Below are 23,412 nucleotides of genomic sequence, written 5' to 3' on the forward strand. Positions count from 1 at the left end.
GCGGGAGTGTAAGCACCTCTTACCTATTCCCATTTACAAACAGGATTTATGATTGCCTAATTTGTGCAATCGCTTTCTTGTTGGAAGCTACAAACTTAAACACAGGTATCAACAAATGTGAAATGTTGAGCCAGAAAAGATGGATGGAGCCGTTTTCTTTATCACAACCCTTTCCCCGAGACTTTTTTGCTTTGTTTCGTGCTGTTATAATAATTAGCTCTTGGTGGGTATAATAACTGAAGGACAGGACAGCGTGTGTGACTGATGGATCTCCTTTCACTACAGAGATCCCCTGCCCTCCCTGGCTGCCTGCCCACGGGGTCGGGGTTGTCCTCGGGCAGGTTTCCATGAGGAGCAGCTTGCAGGGACACGGCCCCTGCGCCGGGCTTGTCCCATCACAGCCCCCTCGGGGCTTGTCACAGCAATTTGCGACAGTGGGACTTCCCACCATCTCCTCCTCTGCTCCTCCTGACGACTGGCTCCAGGCTTGGGGATGGAAGGGATGGGGGGGAGTATCGTGTCTTGGTTTTCCTCGTCAGGGGTAACGTGCAGGATGGTGAGCTGCTGGTGACACATCCAGGCCATTAACTCTGCCTTGGCTGTGAAAGGGGAATGGTTTGGTGGTTCGCCCCCTCTCCCCCAGTCTTGTGGGGCAAAAAAGCCAAGTGTTTGAAAGAATTGAGGGAAAAAAGCTCATGTAATGTGAGCTGAAGAGGACTTATTTTTATTTATTGTTGAATTTGACTTGCCTTGTGGCCTAGAGCAAGACAGGTCCCTTGTGCTGCGGTTCCAGGCGGGTGGTAAGAAGCCATGGCTTTTGCAGCACTTTGCGGTGGGATGGCAGGAGGCGGCGCGAGCGAAGGGAGCGGAGGCAGAGGCTGAGAGGCTGAGAGGCGGCGAGCGGAGCAGCGCGGAGCGGAGCAGGGGCTGTGCCTGCCAGCCCCGCTGCTCGGAGGTACAGCACTCACGTAAGGAAAGGAAGCTTTGCACCCCGGATCGGGGTGTGCCAGGGACCAGCAACCCGAACGCAGCGGGAGCGCTGGTCACAGCGGCGTGCGTTACCCACGGCCCGGAGGGTGTTGGTGCCATCCGGCTCGCCCGGCTTTCGGGTCTGAGCACCAACGGAGAAGGCGAAGGCAGCCCGCGGGCTGTTGCTTTCTAGTGAGCCAACAAACTCGGCTCGTCCCCTGCAGAGCAGCTTCTGGCTGTGAAATCCCCTTTTCCACGGAGGCCAGGGAGGCTTCAGTCCCATGCTCGTCCGCAGCAGATTTGGACACTCCTGGTCTGCTCAGCACTGCATGGACACACAGTGGTTTTCCTGTGTCAAATGCATATGGTCCAAGTATTATTCTGTGTTTATGCTGGTGTTGTGCCTGATTAACCACAAAATCTGTTGTTACAATAGATTAATTAGTCCAGGAAAGTTTAGAAATAAATTTTTATTCTTTATGTCCAAATAAACACTTCCCAAGTGATCAAAATAATCAGAACGGTGGAGGTGATGGGGATGATACCAGCCAAACTGGCTGTCAGGCTCACCACCCCCTACTGAAAAGGAGGGATCAGGTTGGGTTAAAAAGGGAGCTTTTTAAATGGAGAAATACATCTATTTCTCCTGCTTGGGTACTTAATGTCCCATTTGTTATTCACCCCTTCATCCAGGCGTTTTGGAGGAATAGGTGCAAGAGAACAGAGAATAAAGTGTTTGCTGTCTCTCCAGCCCTTCCAGGTACCAAGGACCGTGGGGACCGTAGGCAGCACAGTGCCCTTTCTGTCCTGCCCGGTCTCTCCAGCTCGGCAGTTACCGGCTAATGGGTGTTTGCAGACAGCCGTCTTGTTCTTTGCCACGTGGGCTCGTCAGACTGCAGTTCCCGGCCTTTCTGAGAAAAGGATGTGCACAGAAATGTGATATTCCTCTGTCCTTTTTTGGCTTCCTCACAGTGACCTTCACTAACTCAGGAGGCTGCCGTATCAGATAATGATCAGCTTTTTAAATGGTCTGTTTGCTAAGAAGTAACTTTTCGTCTCGAGTGACTTTCGTGGAATTTCTCGTTTAATCTTCTATTAACGTTCATTTGTTTCATGTTGAGAATTTCATGCTAACATTTAAATTTAGTTGTTATTAACTTATTGTATTAATCTTTCGTGTTCTCCTGAGGTGCTATCACTTTCTCTTTACCAAATATTTGGGCGATTGGGGTTTGATTTCTTGGTCAGATCGTGAATTTGCTGGGCATGCTGGAGGCAGCGGTTGAGGGTGGCCTTGGTGGGTGCTGCTCGCTGCTGCTGGTGTCGCAGGTGGCTGGGAACCCGTGAGCTGTGAGTTGCTTCTTATCTTTGCTTCCTTGCTTTTTCACTTTCTCCTTGTTTCCAGCGTGGTGGTATTTTCCATACACGACACTTCAAAACATGTTAGCGGTCAAGGTGCAGTGAGACACAATATCCAATGCTTTACTGCAACTCAAATGTGTAATTTTTCTTTTTATCTTCCAACTCTGAAATGCTGTCAGGAGAGTCAATCAAGTTTCTCTAGAAAGATTTTTTCTTTTGAAATTGTTGTTTATTGCATGCCATTACACTGCTTGCTTGATTTTAGAGATTTTTTTTTCCTCTTACAATTTTCTCCAAATGGAGCATCTCCTGCTGAAATAACTATCTGAATGTGTTGCCCAAAGGATTGTTGTTGAAAGTAGTAGCTCCTAGAGAACTTAAGCTCACTCCAGAAAAATTGTTGAAAAATCCTCAAGAAAATAACACATTGGCTCATTAGAACATCTTTTGCTCTGTGGCAGTTTCAGCCCCTTGGGAAAGCAGAGGGGAGAGAGAGGGACAGGCATATAGGCATAACCTGTATTTTCCATCAGGAGTGGAGAGATCATTGTATGGCTGTGACAAACACTGGCTGCTGCTTTCTATTCGGCTACTGAGACTATAAAGTGAGAGGTTGAAATTTGCTTCTTATATTTGTTCCTAATGAAGATATCTCAAAGTGGCCTCAGTATTTCTGGGAATTATCTTTTCTAAAATTTACCTTGCCCTTTAGCAAGGTCAAGAACGTCAGTTCTTGTCTTTCCTGAGTTTTAATGGAGGCTACAGCGCAGGTGTGGTAGTGTCCTGACAATTTAACAGCACGATGCTTACCTGCCTGATAGCGACGGGCGATGCCACCTGAAATGTTCCTGAAGAGCGTGCTGAAAAGTGCGATTCCACTAAGTAGTATCGTTAAAACAAATGGAAAAGTATTAAGACGTGTAATGGCCATGTACTGTGGGGCATGCACTGATGGATGCTCCGGAGTTGCTCTCCTCTGCTGGGGCAGCAGCTGTTTTTATTGAAAATCCTGCTTTCGTGTACTGAGACCCAGGTCCTTACGTGCCGTTTTGGGCAGCCCTGCCCACACGAAAGGCGTTGCCTGGCAGGCGTTCCTGGGCTCTGCCTGCCAGGCGTTCCTGGGCTCTGCCTGCCGCGCTGCTCCAGCTGGGCATCACCGGCGTTTGGAGGGCTGACGTGCTCCTTCCCGCAGCCCTTCCCCAGGCGGCCGACCCCGGGACGGGAGCATCCTGCTTCAGTCCAGCGCTTGAGCAGCTCTCATCGCGCCCTGTTGAAAGGCTTTTGCTTTAGCACTACGCCTCTCCTCCAGCTGCTCGGGCTCTCACATACACATAGGTATGCACTTTGGCTGATCTGTGCCTTCCCAGAGGCTTTCCAAGGGAAAGATTAAAGCTAAGGACCGGTAGAGCTAAATGTCTTCCTTGACAAGAATGACCCAGGTTTATGCCTTGCTCCACACTCGGCTCTCCCAGGACACCCCTCTCCGTTTGACCATTGCGTGTTTCTCCATCCCATCCCTCCTGCCCGCTGCCAGGCCGGCAAATGGCCCCGTGGTCGTACGCTGCCAGCGCTGCTGTTCTGCTTAAACCCCGCAGGCAGGAAAAGGGAAATTCTCGTTGCTTTTTGTGATTCGGGGAACCTCGGAAGATTTCTGCCACCTTGACTGTCATTTCAGCGCCGCGCTCTTGCAGAAGGGAGTCTCGTGCAACTGTAATTTGAAATCGTTTTTCTTTCTGAAAGGGGAATGTGCCAGCCCCGCTGTAATTAAAGTGATTGCAGCGCTGATACCTGTCAGAGAGATGCTGTAACCGTTACCTGTGCTGGTGCCTGTTGCTAACAGCCGCTTATCTCCGCTGTCTCATCATGTGTGAATTTATGTTCCCCGGGTACAGCCCGGGCAGCCGCTGGAGGGACCGGGACAGCAGGGAGGCCCTTGTTTTCCGTAAGATTTGCCTCCTGTCTCCAGGTGTGTGGGGCTGGGGACCGCCGAGCACACCGGTGAAACGGAGTGAACCTCCAAAGCGGGAGAAGGCACTTAGGTTTGAGACGGAATGGATTGAAGCTTCTGCTTGTATTGATGGCGTTTTCTTGGCACAGAACTCGGTTGCCCAGTTCGGCACGATACGCTCTTTTGCTCCATTTTTAAGCCAGTGTAAATTGGTGCTGCTTTTTTGCAGCCATATGCTCCGTCACAAGATACGGGCTTCATCTTCCTTAGTCTGTTTAAATATGCTTTCCACCAGTGTTTTCGCCTTTTGCAAAAGCACTTTAATATTTCTGTTTACTCTTTTGGAGACAAAATCAATATTTGTTAGATGCAATTATGAAGAATGACGGATGCACTGTCAGTGGTATGAGAGTATGAAAAATAACATTATGGCACAGGCCTGCTCTTAATAAAAGCAGAGAGGAGATACAAACAAGCTGGCCTGAAAAATCCCATCCGGAACCATGAGTTCTGTAATAAACAGGAAGCTTGTCAAGTGTTGGTTTAAATTGGAGTTGATTGCCTGCTTTGGGGCACTGATTAAAAATTTGCTTAAATAAGAGTTGAATTTGCTTGGGCTGTGTTTGTGCCCCTTTGGGTTTGTTTTGGTGACTGTCCTGCGTGCGTCGCACGTGGCTCTGCAGATCTCCTGCCACGTCTGTCCTCCGCAGCACAAGACGTCGGTGCCTGCTGGAGAGCTGCTGCTGCTGCTGCCAATACAGCCAGTCTATTCAAATTCTTTCATTTTCCTTCGATTTTAGTCTTGGCTTAATTCTAGATGAGTTGGAGGCTTATGGCATTGTCTCACCGAGAGAGGCAATGCTTCCCAGACTCCTTCCCCAGCCCTTTGGGGGTTTTACCTTTCAGATCTCCACACCGTCTGACGCGAACGCTCTGGTTTTGCCCTGTTTAGTGATGTCCACTTGTGGGGATGAGAGCTGGTTGTTTTTCCATCCCTCACTCGTAGGAAGGATGTAAGAAGCTACCATTATTTCTACATATATACAGATATAAGCAATTCCTCCTTTTCAGCTGTTGTATATGTTAGTAACATTTTCTGCTGATTTTAATAATTAACTATGTGTGCCTAGAGACAGGCTTGCTTCCCGCTTGCTCCTCCCGGGATATGAAACTGCTGGCAGCCTTGCTTGCGAAGGTAGGGTATCTGTCCCAGATGATGGAGAGGAAAACGTGAGATGGGTGATAGGAAACTTTTAAGGGTCCGTTTTGCAGTTAATACACACGCTGGCAGCAACGGCTCGTGCCGGTCCCTGGGCGGGAGGCCGGGGAGGATGGAGGGGGGCAGCGCCGGGGCAGTGGGTCAGCAAGCACCGCTGGGCAGCCCCGTCGTGCCAGCTGCCTTCGGTAGTGCTCGGGTGCTGTAGCTGTCCTGTGAGCCTGCAAACAGGGGACAAGAAGCGGGCCGTAAACACCGACTGAGGAATAGTCTGCTCGCTGGCCAATATGTCACGCCTCTGGGGGTTTTATGTAAAAATTGATGGGCTAATATTGCTGGCTGAACGGTGATAAAGGACAGGGACAGAGCTCGGATGGGGACACGATCTAACAGGAGGCTGGAGCCCAGAGATTCAGATTTATGAAACTGCTGGTTTTACCTAATAGGTAATCTTGTCTCCTTATTCCTATACTGCCTCGGAGATCTTACCAAGAAGTGAATCTCAAAACGTGATTTCCAGAAGTAAATGAAAGTAGTGAAGAAACAGTGTCCCAGGAATGGGCGGTACTGGAGGTATTGGTTTTTCTGACCCATAACAGTGAATGCAAGTGATGAGGAAAGGAAAGAAATACTGTTGAATGTTTGTATTACTTGGGCACTTCCTCAAAGGGCAGCAAATACACGAGAACAAAAAAAGCGTCTAAGGAGTGATCTCAGCCGGGTTCTCCCGCCTGCACAACCAGTGTAGTCGTGAAATCTTTAGTCTGCTAATGCTGGGAGGATTCATGTGACCCGAGGCTTTGTGCAGCCAGGCGCAAAAATTCTGATCTCTTGCTTGAAACCCAGCAGAAACCCACCACCCGCCCGTGGGAGGGGACCCCGCGGCTCCCACCCTCCTGGGGTGCCTGCGCTGCCCAGAGCCCTCCTGCGCTGCGGGGCCGGGGCTCTCACCGCCGGCGGGGACAGAGGATTCGCACCCCGGCTGCGTCTTTGTGGGGCCTGAATACTTCATAGTGCCAATTTTGTTGATGTGCATGTACGGTTTTGTCGGTTGTTGTTTTTTTTTTCCTTCTCTGTGTTCAAGGTTAAACTTTCCACTACAGAGAATTAGTTGGTAAAAGACAAAGGACGCTCATCAGTAGGGGTAGGAGAAGATACATTTTACAAAAGATTTTCAGCTGCAGTACCTGAAGATAGATCAATATTTTCTATTTGCCTTAGCACTAGGCTTATTTTCCTTCATCACTGAAGAGATACTCACTTGTGCCTCCTATCAAAACATTAAACTGTTCTCTTCTGATAAATAGTAAGACAAACAATAGCACTTTCCAGGAGCTGCTTTATCACGCAGAAATACATCAGTCCTTTTGATAAACAGAAGAACCCACATCTCTGTCTTAACTTCGAGAATCCATGCTGGATCTGAGCGTTGCTGGCATCCTGCCGGTTGAAAAACCCAAATTTACACGACTTCTCGGAGACCCTCCGCATTGCGTCCCTGCACGCTGCTCTGCCCTGCCTGCCAACGCGTGCTGCTGTGAAACCTTCCCTGGGAATATGGCTTTTGTTTGCCAGGTCGCTCCATCTCTGTGCGCGTGGCCAGAGGAATATGGGGAGAGTCTTGCTTACAGGTATTTACGTGTCCCCGCTGTTGACGGATGGGGGTGCGAGCTGTGGCTGTGAACCAGGTACAAAACAGCATACTAAAACAATTTACTAGAGCTGGAATTAAGCCTTATATATGTTAACAAATTTAGAGGCTTAAGGCTAACTAAAAGACAAGGAGAGCTCATAATTACTGATTCCCCTCTGCTCTCTAATACACTTTATTTTCTGAAATTATAAATGGATTATTAGTACATAAACTGTAATAAGCATTAAGAAAAACCAGCAAAGCAGAAACAGCCCATTTGGTGCCGTGTTGGCTGACCCAGGAGGGGACCGGGGAGCACCGTTCGTCACTGCGGGTAGAGCTGGGGTGCAGCGGACTGCAGTGGGCTGTGCGGGGGGGCTGCGGGTGCTCGCACCCCTCTCAGCTCCCACTGGGGCTCCTGTGACTCCCAGGCTTAAATTAAAATACCCCCCACGGCTGAAAGCTGCCTGTCCGCTTGAGAGTGGTGCAGAAATTAATCTACCTCTCCATCACGGAGATCGGCTGGGCAGAGCGGACCGAAGGGGTTTACATGCAGAGATCTGTTGTGACCGGCGATAGAAGTGAGTTATCCTGGGATGGCTGTTCAGTGTTTTGGTGAAGGGAGCGGGAAGCAAGGCAAAGGGAGGGCCTGGAGCTGCTGTCACTGCCCTGGGCATCACACGGGGAGCACAGCGGGCAACTCAGTGGGAAAGGACAAGGGTGCCGCTGGCCGGCCGCAGAGGGGGGTCCGGGGCACAGGAGGGCACGGGGCAGCGCGGCACTGCCGTTACCCGCAGAGCCCGTTGCTTTGCCTGCTCCTCGCCTGTCACCCCCTTGCATGACCTTCGTTTTATGTTTGGGGCAGTTACCAAGGTGACTCGCCAAATTTTAAGGAAGAACCTTGGGAAATCTTATTAAAGTTCATGCACCTAGAAGCTGGTTGAATAGGTGGCTTCGTCTGTCTTGTATAGCACAGGGTAACTTCTACAGACCATAAATCAAATGAACAGTGTTTAAAGATCAACGTGAGAAATACACAAGCCATTGCATTGGCTGTACGGCGTGCAGGTGCCAATACAAACTTGCCCGAGTACTTACCTTTACCTTGCGTCATTTCTCCTGGTTGGGGACACAGCATACTTATTTGTAGACTACTGGGAGTAAATAGTGGTCTTGGGCTGTGTTGTCCTTGTCCTGGTTTTAGAGAGGTGGCCTGGAGTTTAGTAAGACAGCAGGGGATAATTTCTGCTGTTTACAACTGATGCTCGTTCCTCTAACTGGGGAGAAGAGTGTGGGTCTGGTTTTCAGCACAGGAGGATTGAGCAACGTGAAGGAAAAACACCATGAAATGCTGGTTCCCAAGTTGTTCCCTGTAAGGCAGTGAAAGTTTAAGTGATAGCACAACGGTAAGGTAGTAAAGAGATTACCAGAAGTTGTGAAGGATACATATATTCTGGCTTTCACTAGGTTTCTGGATGTTACTAAATAAACTCACATGAAGAACCCCAGAGACGCCCGAAGCAGCGCCGGCAGCGGGGAGGCAGCAGCCCCCGGCTGTGCCCTGGCAGCTCTTTAACCCCTCTGCATCAACAGTGCACGACAGAGAGGGAAACGGAGCCATAGAGCAAAACAAATTAATCATCTGAGCGAAAATTGGTTGTAAACACTTGACCAAATGCCACTTCACTTTGCAAAAAACGTTAGGGAGGTTTTGTTTGCTCGCTCGCTTTTAGGGTGCCTTTTTACATCTGTTAGAGCCACCCACATCCACACTAGCTCTCTTTCGGAATTATGGTGCGGCGTCGGTGGAGAGCCCCTGTTAAATTACTTGGGCTGCTTGTTATTGCCTTGCTATTCGATTGCTCCTGCCGTGCCTCTTGGGTCCCGGCGCGTCCCCGGCACCAGCCGGGCAGTGCGGTGGTGTCAGAGCTGACGTCTGGGCGCGTACTGCCCCGCCAGGGAGGGTGTAGCATTATCCTGCATCATGCAGCGTCAGGACCTGCTCGAGGGCTCCTGGCAGGCCTGAAATTTTCAGAGATTCAGGGGAATTTGGGGTGTGGGAGGAACAGCAGATCATCACCAGTCCATATGCGCTCACGTTTATACGCTTTCCTAATTCTAGGGCTGATTAAACACCTGCATTAGTATTGTCTGATAGTATCCAGAATTTATTTGTATGTAAACTGTGTTTCCAGCTCCCATATCAATGAACATTGCAATTTCTTACTCAATTGTGTACATGTTTAGTAAGTCAAACCCAAATGTATTCACATTCGTATTTTTGCTCAGCTTTACATCCTCAGCATACGCAGATCTTGCAGAATGCTATTTAAAAGTTTTGCAGAATAAAAATGTTGGGTTTTTTTTTCCTGGAGAATGGCTTCTACCAAACAAGAGAAAGGATTTAAATACTTTTCAATAATGTTTGGCTCTTTAAGCCTAATTTCAGGATGAAATTCTAGATGGTCTTCAGATGCAAAAGCATTTGCATTGGGCAAAACATTATCAAAAGGCAGAGCTGCATTAATGACTCATTTCTGAAGCTGCAGACGATTTGAAGGAATATGGTAGTGTTTTTTCAGCTGTGTATAAATAGTGACACATTTGTTGTCTCCTCATAAAACTTCATACATTCATAATTACAGCATCAATTCATCATAGTTATACTTGTCATCAATCTTTGCCAGCAACGACTGATGCAGACAATTGCTTGCAAAGGTTTTTTTGTGGTTTTAGTCTAGAGCTTTCACGCACGTAAGTGCAGTTCCACCAGTATTGTTTCTTTTTTGCTGTTCTTCAGACTTTGGAGGCTTGCCATGCCTGTCTGCTCTGGGCTGATTCATGGCCGTTGTGCCTGGTCACTGTACTTTACCAACGGCATCAGAGGAAACCCAACCTTGTTTTCTCTGGGCATGGATGCGGAGGAGATCTGGTGACGAACGAGGTGCTGTGTGGTGGCCCTGGTCAGCAATTCTAATGAGCATCGAGAGCAGGCACTCGCGTTTGACCACCCGTTGACAGCATGTCTCAAAAAGCCGAATGGAAGGAGACTGCTGACATCTTATTTACTATGTTATTTTGCACTAATGTGCATTAGTTCATTCACTTGAAAATTCAGTCTTTCGTATCATGATAAAACTTTCAGTATTTTGAGAAGAAAAAATCTTTATATTTTGTTGTATTCGTTAGAGCCAAAGTGTAGTGATGTGTCTTTACAACAAGCATTGTACTATAAAAACACTATTTCAGCATACTCTAGTAATCTAAAATGAATAAAGAGCTAAAATATGCTGGTTTTAGCAATTTGCAACACCTGTCCACATGATGTAGTAGGTTTGTTTAGTGAATCCCCAAGCACTGTCGCCATTCTTAGCAGTGACCGACCTTAATATTATGTTCCCTTACATGGCAATGTATAAACATTACTGTGCACTGTTGGATGGGATGATGTCAACATGAGGTAAACACGGATGTTAAGGAATCTGCTTCTGGTGGACTCACTCACATCTGGGATAACTTATTTCCTTCTCTCTGTATCTCAGTTTGAATATCTTCAAACTGTGGACAGCAATGTTTAATTTTTCTATATACGAAGACTGTTTGGGAAGTGGCATGTGCTGTAGTCTCATCTTAACAACAGTAAGGAACAGACTTTGCAAGAGCACTGAGGGTACTTACAGATGCACTCATTTGCTTTACCCACAAGGACGAGTTATTATTATTATATCCTTGCTTGACCTTTGAAAGACCAGTGTTTGGATGAAAATTTTTGAAATGTTCAAAATTTCCTAGATAGCAAAATAGTTTTTATGTACTGTCATTGAAAATGAGAATGGTATATAAATTTCCTGTCAGGTCTCTGTTTTAATTTTTCTTTTAAGAAGTATTTCAAAATTATAAGAGCAATCCTTCTCAAATCACAATGCAGGCAAGATTTCACTTGTTAATACCCAACCAAATTAGTGAGCTAGGGCCTTGTTCACCGACTTGATTACTATGAAACTTTCTCTTCTTACTCTTTTTCATCAATAATGAAGAACTTAATTGGTTTCTGAGGGCTAATATGCTTCGTGTAACCACCGCTCCTTGGGTTAGTTTTGCCTTCCAGACAAGGGTAGGTCATGATCAAGGACGATGTGTTTCCCGGAGCTAATGCCTTGGTCGGCTGCTGCCGGGAGGATGGGGCGGCGCGGGCAGTGCCGAACACCTGCAGGGTCAGGGGCTGCGAATCCCACGGAGTCTCTACAGCAGGTAGGGAAGCACGGCCAGGATGCAAAGTCTTCACATCCAAAGGCACGTCCTAAGAATAAAGTAGTGCCCTGGCGTGGCAAGGTCCTGCTTCATCCGGCCGCTGCCTTCGTCGCCCTAAAAATGTCATTCCCCTTCGCCGTGCTGCCAGTCCCCGGTGTGGAAACACTTCACCATTTGCCTATGAAAAGTGCCATAAAAGAGCTGGGTATTACTGTCATCACTTACTTGTGGGCATAGATGATATATGGGCTAGTGTCTTCATTAATTTGACTAAATTAATCACTGTTGCCAGTCAGCTGGACCTCTGAAGTCTTCAGTAAACTTCACTCTTTTCACAGGAACGTGGAAGACCACATAACAGAAAACATCTCTTTCAGAGAAGTTTTGTTGCCACAAATGATGCAGGCAGGTCTGTGATGCTGTATCTCATTTCTTCAGCTTTTTGGTTGACTTCAGCCTCTCCGCTTGTGTGCATCCATTACAAAACTCATGGATATAAATGATGACAGAAAGTATTAGCCACCGTGAGCTCTGAAGTCAACGATGCTGAAGCCATCATCTGCAAGTCTCTTTGCTGACACCTGTGGAATGGTTGCAGTGGCCGTAGGGGACCTACAGCTTCATCTTAGATCATCTGCAGTGTCCCTTAAGGACTTTGGCCTCGCCAGCTACCTTCAGAAGACAGAAACCACTTTTCAGCTAGCTCTGGTCAGCTTTATAACCTTCCATCATAGTCAATGTAATTAGGCTTGAGGCGATTAACCAACGAGCCTACCTTGGTACTGCAGTCTTAAGATTAGCAAAAATTCATGATGAAATCTGCCTCTGTGTTTTTGAAGGAAATTTACCCTTGGCTGTGTGAAAATTGGTCAATGTGGGCAAAGTATCTGTTAGGTAGTTGGAAGTGCCCCATTGCAAAACCCCTCTGTTGCCCTTTCAGACAGCCCAGGACCTCCATCAGTGCGGGTTAGGGGTGGGGAGGGCACGGGCACCCGTTGGACACTGAAGGTCCTGCATGGAACAGCTTCCATCGGGACGTGCCCTGGGACATCTCCCTGACCTCAGCCTGTGGTCAGGATGGAAGAGATGAGCATCGCGGGCACATTTCATCTCCTGCATAAATCGGGGACGTAGCGCACACATGAAATAAAAATTTCAAGAGCTCTATATTGTGCTGTCTCCCATGACCAGGATCCTGTTCTTCAGAACAAAGAGAGGAGAGGTGGTTATGATGTAATAACTTTTTTTTTTTAATTAAAAAAGTGCTTGATGCCAGTCATGCCATAGGAACTGAGGCCTCTGTGAGACAGCTGAGCACTGCACCATAAAATATTGTGTTTTGGAAAACTGGTGGAGTTGAGTACAAACTACAACAGAGAGAGCAAACCGAATAATGAAAACAGAAAGATGGCATTTCCCCACAGGAACTGGAAAACAGATGGAGTTTACATGACTCACGAAAACAGAAATGTGCACACTTTGAGCTTGATCCAGCTTCACTGAAGTCAGTGAGAGTTTTCTTTTGACTTCAAAGAGTGGTGGATCAGGTCCTTTCAAGGCTTCTTTTGTTTGTTTTGATTTAAAAGAAAATATCACCTTCATTGACCACTCTCTATATTATTCTCAGAGATACTGAACACTCACAAGTGTCTCTGTATATGATGTATAAACTATGTCTAGGTAGATTTTATTCTTAGATGTGTTTGTTTTTTTTTTTTAAAGGTAATGATCACAATTTAAGGACTTAAGTTGTCCCTTGGATTCTGAGACAATCTTCATTTCAGTGATGCACAGTGTTGTGTAGAGGCCTCTACTCTTCCAAAAGGAGAAAAAAGTGTAACTCGTCCTGTGAGATGCAGCGTCATGGAGAATTAAGGAAAGTACAAATGCAGTCTTTTTGGATCAAAATGCACACTCTTATAACCTGCTATGGTTAGAGAGCCATGCTAACATCCTGCCGGGTGAACAAGAGTAGTGTTGGGCGGGAAATCAATGACCCGAACGTGTGTATTTTGGACATGGGCCGAATCAGTGGACAAAGCACCGCGAGGATGGACCAGTCCACCGACTGATCTCTTCTGGCACGGTCGTTTGAGGACGTCGGTTTGTGGGCAGCGGCTGGTGGGAGCGGTGGGAGCGTTACTGCTTCGGCTCCTGTCCCTTCTGCGCCAGGGGTGTTGCAGCATCCCCGTGGATGCTTCCCTGTGCACCGACGGTTCCAAAACCGGGAGAAATGTCTCAAATGGCCTGACGCTGGCCTGAGTTTGCTCGTTCTCAGGGCTGCAGATAGGCGCGTCTGTGGCTGCCGTCATTCATCGAGAAGCCCTCAGGCACGGACACAAGCCTGCCATGTGGTGGAGCATAGCAGGAGGAGCTGTATCCGAGCTCTCTAGGTGCTGTAAGCAGCATAGCCGCATGAGTAGCAAGACCTGACGCGGGATCCTTTCAGTAAAAATGTGTTATTTGTCGGGTTTTGCTGCTCTGGAGCGTGCAGACCTTACCTGGGAGGTGCAGCAAACGTGAGCTGTTCTCGACGGAGGGCAGCAGGACTCAGGGTCTGGGCGAAGCGACATTTTAGTCACTGGATTTTCTCAGTTGATGGCAGGACGTTGCCTCACAGACGTTTTAGGGCTGCCAATGCCCTCTCTGAACCCCTGTGGGAAATGGACGGGAGCATATGAAATCGAGAAGCCCTTTACTTAACCATCACTTCCAGCCTCCGAATTGCCTTGGGGCAGCTTGGCTGGTCTCCAGGCTCCAGGCAGAGTTTTAATTGACATTTGCAACCTCCGCTGCTTTACAACCCAGGTGAAAGCACCTAAGTACTTTAACTACACTTTTCTGATGGCACTGTGTAACAAAAGTTCAGATTTGGAAGAAATGTGAATTTTCCTTCTCTGAGGAGCTTTGCATCATTAGCCTCAGAAATGGATTATTTGTCATGAAAATAATTAATAAAGTAGCGAGTGTGAGAGATGGGTTGGCTGTGACACGGGTGGATGTGACAGCTCCAGAGGGTTGTTGTGCCCGACGTGAAGACATGGGCGCGAGAGCGGAGCGCAGCCAGCTCAGGTACGTCCCTGCCGGCGATGTCCTGCAGCCTTACCGGTGGCCCTTGGGGCTGTCCAGGGAAAACCTGTCCTGAATATATTTGTATCCCTGGAGAAGGGAACACAAACCAAAGGCTCGGAGCTGTTGTCGAGCCCGGCTCTTTGTTATCCATGTGTTAGGGATGCTGAGCAGTACCTTAGTTTTATACCTTGGTTGGAGGAGGTTGCAGTAGGTCACACCTTTACTTCCGAAGATGTCCATCTGCCTGTTACCAGACCAAAGCGGAGCACGGTATCAGTTGATGTACAGCCGTTCTAATTCTGTATACGTTAGCCGTACGACAGGTCGGGGGAGGCTGCAGCTGGGGGATTAAAGCTGCAGGGAAGGGAAGGCGTGGGTTGCCCACTCGAGCTGAATCTCCGCAAAAGAGGCGGCTGGAGCCGGCGGGGGGGTGCGCAGTGAACCGGGCACAGGGCAGGGCACGGCAGCATCCAGCGGGAACAGCATCCAGCGGGAACGCCGCTCCGCCAAATGAAGGGTATTTGTCAGCTTGGTTTTGAAGGAAAAAAAGTCGCCCGTAACGTGGTAAAGAAAAGCTCAAAATTAAAGGGACTAGCTAAAACCAAGAAAGTTGAGAAAAACGAGTACATATTGGCAAAACTTTTTTCTGCCATGTGTAATAGATATGAGGAATAAGTGAGCAGGGAACTGAGGAGTGGCTGAAATTAAAAGCTACACCCGAGGCCGACGGGCAGAGGATGAGGGCTCAGGACTGTTGGAAGGTGGTGGGCATAAGCCTCAAAGCTGAACTTCTTTTCTGAGCCCCTTTCTTTCTTTTTCTTTCTTTTTTTCCCCCTTTCCTTTTCTTGCTTGCTTCCTTGCTTTCTCTCTCTTTCTCTTTTTTATGTCTTCTTCTCTCTTTCTTTCTAAAACCCACATTTGGTCGCAGTTACCATTTTTCTCATCTTCCCTGCACCTTTCCAGTGCTCTTCCCCATCATGCAGCCAGCATTTTAGAACGTAGTTTCAAAGCGAGTAGCATTTACCATTTCTTCTTTCTAAGGTAATTCCTCAAATACGCTGGTGCACTCAGACTCCTGACCCTGCTCAGTGTAATCAAATAAATATCGATTGCACTTAACCTTACAGATCTTTAAGATTGATAGTTTTAATGGTTAATTAACAACTGTTAAGCGTTTTAGTTGTGAAAAGACGTTTTAATTCTTTTACGGGTATTATTCCAAAGCCCGCGCCTTCCCTGCTGTGTGTGCCCCAACACGGCGGTGAGCCACGACCGTACTTCGGGGCCGGCCAGGGCCCCGCCGCTGCCGCTCGCCCCCCGGGAGCATCCCCCGGCCCCCTGTGCAGCCAGCGCTTCCCACCGGCTGGGCGCCGGCAGGGTCCTTTAACCTCCCTTCCGGAAAAACCAGGGAACGGGTGGCTTCGGAGCTATTTTCACAGCGAATGACAGGAATTCCCACCTCTGCAGGGTACTTTCGTATCTATTGACCTTTTTCCCCCGTCTTGTCAATCACAACATACTTTCTTTTCACATTCACTCAGTGTCATCTGCTTTTTTTACTTTACGAGCTGTTGTTTTTAGCCTTTGCTGTGACCTTCTGCAAAGCGGTATCCGAAATCTGGGACTTGTGTTCTTATCAGGAGCCAGAGGCAGGCTTCATTAATTTGGGAACAGCGTTCTATTGACTAAGGTGGGGCTGCAATTTCAATAGCCAAAGTCTAATGGTAGGGCAAGGACAAGTCCCGCAGGGGGGGAAAATGCAGTTCTGCTCAGTTCTAGGCTGCTATTAACTTTGTGTGATGCGGAGCAAGTCATATAACCTCTCTCTGCCTGTATTTTATGAGATCCAAAGTGAAATTATACCATTTTCCACTTTAGAAAATGATACAAATAAAGAAATAAATATATAAATGCTAAGTTCGTGTTATTACATTCAGACTATTTGCTTCAAAGGAATTGCTCTGTATAGGAAAGTTATTTTTAAACACTATTTATTTCAGTCATTGTTGCAAATGTTCTCTTGCACATCCAATTAAAAACCATGTTTTGTGTAATTTATAACTTAAAAAATCAATTTCAGCTATGAGTCTTTCATATTTAATATTTTAGCATTAGGTATGAGACTCGGAAAGTGAGTCACAGGTAAACCATAAAATTAGTAATTGTAGTTTCTGAGGGATTGTGGAGTTTTTCTGTGATCCGCAGAGAAAGCTTCAGCAAACTTGAAGAGGAATAGCTTTGCAAGTGCACCCGGTACGTGGCAGAATTTATTAAAAAGAAACAGTGATGATAGTACTATATCTGCAGGAAATATCTTTGAGTTCCTAATCTCAATTATTAATTTAAATTGTGGTACAGTTTGAAGTTAGAGAAAGCAGATAAATAAATGAAGTCTGAAAGAGTCTTAATCTGAACCAAATAAGCGACAGGCCACAGCGATGCTGGGCGGCACCCGCGAGGTCCGGTCCGGTCTGGCCCTGGGGGAGCTCATCCCCACCTCTCGTTGGGTTGATCGGGGTGGTTGTAGGACACCCATAGCAGGCGGGCGCAGGCTGGGGCTCAGTCGCCTCCCGGGGCCAGTGAAGGGAATCAGAAGAAAGAGATTTCTTAGCTGAAATAAGGAGATCTGCACTGCTGCGAAGGTGGTGCAGGTTCATCATCAGAATCAGGTTCGTGGTCGTTAGTACTGTTCACGTCTGCCTTCCGCGAGGCACTGTTATGGCTTGCGCTGTGCCAGGGAGAATTCGCCCGTCTCCTGCTGACGGTTCCTGAAAACTGGAAGCCTCTCAGCGGCTGGAAGACTGCTTCCCTTGCATGCACGCTGCTCTGCTGCGTCCGGCGCACCAGCATCAGGGTGCTGGTTAACAGCAGGTGCAGGTCCGTGTGTCGGCTGCAGGGTGCCAGCGCTTGTCACCCCTCCTCTGCCCTCGCAGGCTGTGGAAAAACGGGAAGGGCAGCTCAGGCGGCGAGCGTCTCGGGTGCACGCCGAGTTAACTCTGCTCAAGCCTGACCGGTTGATAAAAATATCCAGAGAAGTGTCTAAATGTTCGATCCTGAACTCTGAGGATAACCGCGGGGCTTTTGGCTCCGTCGGGACACGTGGGCTAAAGCCTTTCTGCAGGACCGCAGCTCTGCGGTGCCGTGGCTGCTGAGCCTTTCCTCCTTATTGCTGTGCCTGTGCTTGCGCAAGCCTTAGCACACAGCGATATAAGACAATCGCTGAGTGATATAAGTGACACAACACAGTGATAACGCTATCTTATACTGCTTCTGAAGCGTCTGAGGAGCTGAAACAACATTTCCCTGTGTTGCAAGCACAATACAATGCGCCGTTAGCCCAGGGCTCCGGAGAGGTCCCAAACTGCCGAGGAGATGGACAAACAGCTCTCCGGCACATGACCGAAATACCGCAGGTAGAAAGAAAAATGTAATATAGCACCATTGTGAAGCAGTAATGTTCTCATATTTCATCATTTCGAGATATCTCAAAATCTGCTGTCAGTCAAGACCAGCTTGCCAGCGTTCCTCTTTTTAACATCACACAAATATTTTTGTCACCTCTTCCATCAACTTAACAAAAAAAAAATCACAAGACTTTCAGTTTTTCCTTTCCTGCCTGATCTTTTTTCCAGGCTAAACAAAGAAAATGTCTCATCTAGATGCCAGGCTGTACTTCATTTTGACTTTATCTCTCTCAGTGCAGAGCCTTCTCCTCCCCCTGCAATCCCCAGTTCAGCAGTGCAACTGAAATGACAGCTCCATCTTTCTCTTTCCCCATCTTCTATTTTTTACAGAAGATGCAGAGACCTCTGTCACATGGGGGGAAAGTGAAAAAGGTAATTGCGAGAGGAACACAGCGTCTTTTTCTCCTTGGTTTGAGCACTCACTTTTTTTTTTCCTTGTTGTTTGTATAAATTATACATCCTTGCCCATCCACTTTGCACCTCCAGTGTTGCTTATACATCCTGATGATAAAAATAGCTGACTAACTCTGGCTGATAAAAGATCTGAAAAAAGAGTGTCAGTGGGAGTGTGACTGCCCTATTTTTTTGCTTAATTAAAATGTGAATGTTCCCTCCATCTCAAGCCCTCTGTGATTTTGTTTCTTTTCTTCCAGAATACCGAACGTACAGTGCTACATGCATTGGTCTTCGGACGGGGACCCCTAGCCATGTAAGACCAAAGACAGAGCCGCAGCCCCCGGGGTTGGGGCTGGCCGGAGCTGGGGGGTCTCTGTCCCACCCTGCTCCCAGCAGGTCCCTCAGGGATGTGTCAGGGGGGGTCGAGCATCTCCAAGGATGGAGCCCCACAGCCTCCCTGGGCAGCCCGCCCCAGTGTCCACAGTAAAAAGGGGGGGTTTGCGTTCAGGCAGGCTTTCCTGTATTTCATTCATGCCGTGCAGAGCGGTGCCTTACTCGCCGTGTAGCCCCTTTACTTTATGGGGAGTAGGATGTTTCTCAGTGCTAGTCCAGCTGGCCAAAGCTGCTCCTTAGTTACAATACTGACATTAAAAATGGAATCTGGGGTCTGATCCCAAATCAGCTCACCTCCCTAGTCAGCACAGCGGCTGGGGACCCTCAGTTAAACTGGTCCTAAGATACTCCAGCACTCGACAGTCCATTGTAAAAGCTATTCCAGATTTGCTGTCGTATTAGCTAACTCTAGTTTTCATTTGAAGCATCTTGCGATGCAGATGGTCTCTCAACTCTGGTTGCATCTCAATGGGAGCCCAGGTGGCCGAAAATCAGCTGGGTTCACAGGGAGGCTTTGAGCCTGACAGCGTGCCTGGCGTACTCTCGATGCCTTGGGCCACCCTGGGACTGCATCGGCTGCGTATAGATCTGAGACTGATGCACATATGCACTGTTACTGTTTTGGCAGTTTTTAATAGGTCTGGACCAATCTGGCGTTTTTGGGGGTCTTTTTTCCTGAAAGTAAACAAACAAACAAACAAACAAACAAAAGAAGGTCGGTCTTGCTTAATAAGCAATAGTCCTTTTTGTAAAATGAAAAGTGAATGGTAAAAAGTAGCCCTGGGAACTCAGGCAAACCTGTGTGAAGCTGAAAGTACTTGTTCAGTTAAGCCACAGACCCAGCATATCACAGGTCAGACTTCAGCAGGTTTCAGTAATGTGATGGATGTTTACATGGACAATAAAAATGTTCAGTCACAGAGAAATGAGTAACAAAGTAGTAAAAAGAAATAAAGTCCAAGACTTTCCAAAGAAATTGAAAAATCTGTGTTTCAAGTGAGAAACACATTTCTGGATAACAGGGTTGTAAAGAAGATTTTTTAAGGTTTTCTTCTTACATTATTCTCCATCTGTATCTGCACACTCCTCCAGAACACCAGATATTAGTCTTGCTGGAGGCAGGTTAGGTTAGTAAAGACTCCCAGCCTCATCAGAAATGCAGTTTCTGGTATCTGCAGTCTTAGATGTGCAGAGGCACAAGTGTTTTACAGATCATTTGGACAGAGGCAAGACTTTCCCCTTGGTTTCCTCTTGGTTTGCCCATTCCAACCTTGGTACCTATGAGTGTGGCCAGTTTCACCCCAGTTTAGCAGAAGGAGACGTGCCCTTTCCGCTCGTGTGGGTGTGAGACTTCTGTCTTCTGCGTGTGTTCAGGCAGCAGCTTCAGATGAGTCATCTTCTTACAGCACACTGCAATGCTATTAACAACATTTTATAAAGTATATCAGGAATCATTGGTCTTCACAGTTCCTGGGGAGGAGGAAAATGAATCTTATTTTCACTTATGGGTCGACACGAGGAAGCATCTTATGAGACTGAATACTATAGGGCTGCAAAGCATTGGTGTTAGGGCAATATTACAGTGCAGACTTTCACACTCAGCTTTAATGACGGTGTCAATGCAGGCATCGCCGTCAAATGATATAATCGGGTCCCTTAGACAACTCGTTTTGAGGAAAATTGCAAGTTTCAACCTGGGGACTAGCAAAACCAATGAAATAGCTTAACTGGAAATCTAGAAAATGTACAATATGGACAGGCTTGAAGAAATGCTATCAATTTTTTGAAAATGTGTAGTTTTATCAGAACAGAAAATCTTCGTCTATCATTTACGTCTCAGAGCAGAAGTGGAATTTTTTTGTCTCAGGTTTTCGGGCCGGCACACGTGGGTTCAGCTGACTGCTGGGTCTGCACTCTGGGAGAAATTTTTCTGTGGTATAATAGTGTGAACTTCAGAGATTTTTTTCTCTCAGTCTGTTGGACACCCAGCGTAATTCTTGAATTGGGGTCAAGTGGCTACAGCCCAGGTGACCTGCTGGAGCAATCCTTCTGGGTGTTCAGGAGATGTCTGCTTCAAAACACTCTTTTCTTTTACTGTTCATTCCTTCATGCTTTTCTATTTCAGGTACATCTTCTGAAAAAGAGTAAGAAATTTCCATCTTGAGAAGGATTTGAAAGGTAGAGGTTTCTGTAGTCATGTGTGTTCACTACTCATGTGCATTAAGGTCTTGCTGGGATGATAAAAAGGAAGGTCCCGGGGGGGTGGTGACAGTGGAGAAGCCAAAACACCCAGAAGAGGGAAAGCAGCTGTGGTCTGCGAGCATCGGTGATCCAGAACAACGTGCCATTTATTTCATGTTGCCAGTAGTCAGAAGGATCCTTTTATGTATTGATAATCTCTTACGCCTGCTGTGAGCATCGGTACCAGGTCCCCTGGCTCAGTGCCTCGAATTCCTCAAAAGGAAAAGAATGAAAGAATTTCAAAGTGTGCTTGGAAAACTTGAAGAAATGCTAAATTTCAACTAATTAGAAAAAGGAACCTCTTTAGTGGAACTGAGTTCAGTGCCTTCTTCCTTTGTGACGTTTGTAGAGGTGGTTTTACTCTTTTATTTAGAGAAGTTCAGTTGATTAGACATTTTACTACACAACATAATAATTATGCAAATAAATGCATAGTACCTATGTTTAACTTAATGTCATTTTCTTTTGCATATGTTCAATTTTTCATCTCTTTCATATTCTAAAACTAAATATTTTGAAAGAAAAAGAAGACTCTATAGAAAGAAGATAACACTAAGCACCCTTCTAGCAAGACGTGCTAAATCAGAATTTTAAAAATTGTCTTTATTCTCCAGTTCGTTATATGACAAAACCTTCTCTTTGCTGCTGTCCCAGGGGAACAGACATGCATTCAAGTAAGGTTTTATTCCTAGTGGCTCCAGATCAATATGTTATAAGAATTCTTAGAATAATGAGGGAAGACTCTTACATCCTCAGAAAAAGACAATATAGCAGTGGAAAAATAGCCATAGAAAATTTGTCAGAAGGGCGATTTCCAGCTAAGGAGAACATATATTAATCTCTGCTCTAAAAGTCAAGGGTTCTTGTTGCTGCTTGCTTATTGTTCGGTATTGCATATCCTTAGGTTGCTATCAATTTAAGTCCCACGCATTTGAAAAACTAAAGAGAAACCAAGTAAGTTTATAAATGTCAGGAATTCAGGGTCATGAAACAGGGAAGTCCAGTTATTCCTGTTCTTAGATCTCCCCCATATGCACATGGGCATTTTTCAGAATAAGGACACGGCTTTAAAAGAGACCCAACTAATTTACAACAGAGAAAAAAAACCCAGGTCTCCAGAAGGCTTTGCAGATGCCTGTGCTTCCTCCTCATGACCCATGTACAGCAGCCAGTTATTATTAATATTTGTTTATACCTCGGTAGCACTTGTTCAGATTTTGGGACTGTCAGCTTTAGGCACTTGAACACAGAAGTTCATGCCAAAAAATGGCATTTTGAACAAAATAATTTAGAAGTTATTGTGGTTCTCTTCTGGAAGCTTGACCATTTTGATAATCTATGTATTTACCAATATGGGGTTTCCACCTAATGAAAAAAAGTAAGCACTAACTTAAACGATGACTGCAGAGGAAGAAAACTCCTCCTTTATCCTCCCCCTTTACTTAAATAATTTATCCAGCCGCCCCTTCCACCCGAATCACTGTTTCATGAGATCCAGTCTCTCGGGTACGGAACAGTACCACAATATAATCTTATACTTAAGAGAGACCAAGTCTGTTTATTCAAATTTTAAACTCATTCCTCTCATAAGGAAGGAACATTTGGACAAAAACTCATTCCTGGAAATCATTTCCTATGAGAAAGTGCTTGTTTAAACCCAGAGACTTAACCAAGCCAAGCATGGTTATGACTGATTTGGACTAATGTTAGTTTTCAAAGTTGAGAAGCATTTTGAGACTAATCCTCATAGTATTTACTCTGCATCTCATAAGACCGTTTACCCTGGGGAGGGCTTAACCCTGCAAGGATTTGTGGAATACTATGAGAATAATTCTCCTTTTCACACTTTCCTTAATAACCCAGGCAGTGATGCAGAAGAGTAGGATTATTCTAGACAGTTCCCAAGAAAATGCTTGTACATGCTAATGAGGAGAAAAAGCAAGCACCAGCGTTGTTCAGGCTAGAGACAAGATTCCCAAGGAGAGACGCGAGAAGTCTTTAATTATGTAAAAGCATATTGCAAAGAACAAAGCATTAAGCCGTTATCCATGTCCACTCAGGGCAGAGCGAAAACGGATAGTCTTAAATTCCAGTGAAGGAGGATTCTTTAGTTATTAATAAAGGTTTTCTGCCGTATGTAAGAGCACCTGGGCACGGGGCAGGTTGCCCATGGAGGCTGTGGGTCTGCAGCCTGGCTCTGAGAGGGGGCTGGAAAATATCTGTGGGGAACGGTTCAGATCTGTATAATCCCGCTGAGGCTGTGGGGTGATTTAAGGGATTTAGAGTCCCTTTTAGTCCCTTGTCCTACTAATAGCTGACTTTTATTTCTCCTGTATTTTAGTTCTATGTTTAGTAATTAAACGTGACCTGAGATTAAAAGATCCTTAGGTTGTATAAGTATTAATTAATGAAGATTCAGGACAATCCTGTGAGGCCACTATTCCCATTTTACAGATGGGGAAACTAA

This window comes from Gymnogyps californianus, chromosome 6 (assembly GCF_018139145.2).
Source record: "Gymnogyps californianus isolate 813 chromosome 6, ASM1813914v2, whole genome shotgun sequence".
Classification (NCBI taxonomy): Eukaryota; Metazoa; Chordata; class Aves; order Accipitriformes; family Cathartidae; genus Gymnogyps; species Gymnogyps californianus.